A 4684-nucleotide genomic window follows, 5' to 3' on the forward strand; every position below is an offset into this window, starting at 1 on the left:
GGTGTGGGCATTAAAGAAATTGACTCCCTATTTATATGGTCAGGAGTTCACTCTGGTCACCGACCATAACCCGTTGGTGTGGCTGAACCGGGTCTCTGGAGATAACGGCAGGCTATTACGTTGGAGCTTATCGTTGCAAACCTTCAATTTCACCATTACTTACAGACCTGGGAAACAGAATGGCAACGCCGACGGGTTGTCCAGACAAACCGACCTCAGCCCCGCATAACCAGCTGTCTGGACAGCCTTAGTCTGCCCCGAAAAGGGGTCAGACCGTGTCTGCCAGAGTGTTCCACAGAAAGGGAGCAATGTTACAGAAGCATTAGTTATTTTGTTGTGAAGAGCTTATTTCCCAGCAGCAATGCCTGAACCAGCAAGCCAGCGCCTAAGAAGGGCTCCAAGAAAACTGTAACAAGTTTCATTTCATAAAGAGTTAACTCTTTTTTTTCAGCTTTTAGAAACTATTGTCTAATCACCTCTGGAGCCAGACTGCTAATTGATAAGATGAACTTGTAAACTTGTTATCTTAAGTACTGTAATCCTATTGTGGCCTGTCAAAGGACAGTGCTCTCTATCTAAATGTGTGATGGGGGATTTTGTGCTTCCCCCCCTCTCCCCCTGGGAGTGCCCTGTGTGCATGTAACCTTAATAAAAAGCAGGCTGGGCATCCCAGTCCTGAGTTCTTGTTTGACCCTCAATCGCAGCGTTGACTCGTTTTTGTGGGCAGAAGGGTATCCTAGCTGTACTGCAGCTAAGGGAGATTATTCTATATTTGCGAGACTCATATAGAATACTATGGAAAGCAGCTTCTCCCCTCTTTAGCAATAGGGATCCAGGCTACTAAGCGGTCCATCTCTCAGCGAGACTAAGGGTAACCGTAACACGCCGCCTCTTGGGATAACCGAGAGGAGGCAAGTGCTGCAACTCCCTCATCCAGGGCCTGTTTTAGGCCCGGATTACCCAAACCTGCCCTAAAGCTAGGCTGTGGAAGCTGTGGAATCTGGGAAGGAGGAGGGGTAAGAGTAGTTGGCTGGTGATAGACTACTAATGTACATGATACTGACCTGTTCTCTGGAGGTGTAGGAGGGATTAACATCCTCATCTTTAACCCCCATCTCTTGTCCCTTAGGAGCTGCACTCGAGGCAGAAGGACCTTCTGAGTCCCATTAACGTCTGAGAGCCACGAGATCCGTCTTGTACGTTCCATCCTGGACATGTGCAGATCCAAAGGAAAAGAGGCAGGATTTTCCATGAACTTCTTCTATCTGGTGAGTAATCCCACCCTTCACCTCGCCATAAAGTTGCAACATAAGACATACAAGGGGTTTTCACTACCACTAGATGGCACAGGCCCTTAATTTCACTTTAGGAGACTATACTACCTTACAATAATGGAGCCTCGTTTTGAGCAAAAAAAATAACAGCCGCCAGCTCTTGCAAACAAAAGGGCAGGATTGCAATAAGATAAATGTATATATTTCTATACATATGTATATCTGTATTTATATATGTAAATATGTCTGTAAATACATATATATGCATATAAATACATATATACATATGTATACAAATACACACATATATATTTATATACATACATATATTTATATGTGTTCCTATGGATCCCTATGCAAAAGCATTGTTGGCCCATTTTTTCTAACACTCTTAATACAACTATAAAATTATTATACTGATTCAATCTTTTAATATTTGCTCTCATTTGAATTCTCCTGGGCAACATAAATAATGAAAGTATGTTATAAATGCATTGCACTATGCATATTTTACATTTTATCTTAAATTTCCATGGTATTTACTGTCCCTTTAGCATTGCATTTTAAACTAAAAGTTTTCAAATCATTTTGTTTAACCAATTTAAAAACATTTTGAAAATCAAGAGCTATGCTGATATACTCTAATGGGTTAATGGCCCTATAGGGTAAAAATAGATTAATCATGCAGATTAGTAGCACTGAATAGGTGAGAGTTTGACCGTTATAATTTAGTGTATATATATATATATATATATATATATATATATATATATATATATATATATATATATATATATATATATATATATATATATATATATATATATTGTATATATCAAATAACAAGAGTAAAGTAATGATACTTTTTTATTGGACTAACTATACATTTATAAGTTGACAAGCTTTCGAAGAATTCCTTCCTTTATTAAATCTGAAACAATACTTGAAAAAGGAGGGAATTCTTCTGAAAGCTTGTCAACTTATAAATGTATAGATAGTCCAAGAGAGAGAGAGAGAGAAAGAGAAAGAGAGAAAGTAGAAACACAACGCTTCGTATTAAGCACTCACTGGTCTTGAGTCATCTGTGGCAAACAAATCTTTTTATTCGTGTAACGTTTCGGGATATAACTTATTCCTTGTTCAGACAAATGAACAAAGTACAAATACAAACTTAAATAGGTTTGACAAAACACTCCCCCCTGTTCATACACCAATAACAAACCATTGTGTGCAAAATCATGACCGTGTGCAAAGGGTAACTGTTGCTCCTTGTGCAACATTGTAAAGTGATAATACAATGGGGCCGATTTACTAAAGTGCAGACGGACATGTTACGATATAGTGTATCATGTCGACCGCACATCGATAAATGCCGGCAGGATACACTGTCGGCATTTATCATTGCACAAGCAGTTCTGGTGGACTGCTTGCGAAATTCCGCCCCTGCAGATTTGCGGGCAATCGGCCGCTAGCAGGGAGTGTCAATCAGCCCGATCGCATAGGATTGGGCGGATTGAAGACTGCAGCCTCAGAGACAGCGGACAAGTTAAGTCTTTAGACCGCTGCTTCATAACTACTGTTTCCAGCGAGTCTGAAGACTAGTGTGGAAACAGGGGCATCAAGCTCCATTCAGAGCTTGATAATTGGGCCCCAAAATGTCATATATACAACGTGAATATTCTAAGACATATAGCTAAGAAGTATGATCCACAATATATGTCCATATGTCAGTCTCATGCGCTCACACAGATTTCAACATAGTTAATCTGTTTAGAAAGCTACAATCGCAAATCTCTAATTTTCATCTTCATAGTAAACAAACTGATGTCATATTGTGTAGCAATCAGGGCATTGCTCTGATACAATTTAGTATTCATCATCCACCCTTTAGACCATCACTCTTAAAGGGACACTGAACCCAACATTTTTCTTTTGTGATTCAGATAGAGCATGCAATTTTAAGCAACTTTCTAATCTACTCATATTATCAATTTTTCTTCATTCTCTTGCTATCTTTATTTGAAAAAGAAGGCATCTAAGCTTTTTTTGGTTCAGGACTGTGGACAGCACTTTTTTATTGGTGGATGAATGTATCCACCAATCAGCAAGAACAACCCAGGTTGTTCACCAAAAATGTGCCGGCATCTAAACTTACATTCTTGCATTTCAAATAAAGATACCAAGAGAATGAAGAACATTTGATAATAGGAGTAAATTAGAAAGTTGCTTAAAATTGCATATTCTATCTGAATCACGAATGAAAAAATTTGGGGGGCGGAGTTAGCTAGAGAACAGAGCAGACGTGTCTGCACAGAGCTCCTGGAGCCCATAGTAACTATATACAAAGAAATTGATCTTTTCTCCCCAAATTCCACTTTTCCTTGCTCCTACAACACACAGCAAACCATTGAATACCCAGCTGCTCCTGACTGGGACCTTTTTTCCCCTCTCTGGGCATATTTCAGCACTTGCCTTAACCCTCAACAGCCCACAACCCCAGCGACAGCCTTAAGAGACCGGGCCCGCACTGCCGCATCAGTGGAGGACATCCGGCACCTACACTGCTCACCCATCTGCTCACTTGACTTGGATTACAGCTGCAGGCTCGGGGGCAAGAAGAAGCGGTCCGGCGGCGAAAAGGCGCGAACGGCGCCATTACCTGTAACGTCACCAGGCCGCGACCTAGAAGAAGTAACCGTCGGATCTTCAGTTACTTTGTCGGCGGCCTGGCTTCTCAACTGCAGCTGCGGGGTCACAACAGAGCCTCTGACGGTGGTGGCCACGTTTGCTTAACAGGCAGAGACTGAGAACATCAGCCGCAACGGCCGCAGATCTGAGTGCCGCACAACGCTCCCGCTGCCACGTGGTCGCCACTGTAGAGGTAAGCCTTTAGTGCAGATCTTGTCCCCCCCTGGAACACCGGGAGTCTGCTAAGCCTGTTATTGGGTAACTAACCCCACAGACACTATCACGCCAGGGGCCCACTAACTGACAGGCCTATTAGGGACTATTGGCTGGCGGTTTAAACAGGTTGCAGGTGCCCCTAAATAAAAAGGAAAAAACAATAACCACTTCCAATTCTGCCTCAGCTCTCATGTAATAATTATCCTGCAGTAGCCTGCTGATACTGAGACAGCCCCCAGCTTATGGGCCCTGGACTGAACTGATCACCCACACCTGGCTTTGGAGGCCCCAGGGGCTGTGCTGATCTGGTATCCCAGATATTTTTCTTTTTATTTTATTTACTGATTTTATTCAGCACATTGCTTATGCCCACAGCAGCTTGTTGACTCAGGGATCTACTGCTGCACCCCACATCACTTTGACCTTCAGGACCTGTCACAATTCAGGAGCCAATACCCCTACCTACTCTCCAGGCAGACACAGCTCTATAGTGTCTCTCCTCCTCC

This window comes from Bombina bombina, chromosome 7 (assembly GCF_027579735.1).
Source record: "Bombina bombina isolate aBomBom1 chromosome 7, aBomBom1.pri, whole genome shotgun sequence".
NCBI classification, from domain to species: domain Eukaryota; kingdom Metazoa; phylum Chordata; class Amphibia; order Anura; family Bombinatoridae; genus Bombina; species Bombina bombina.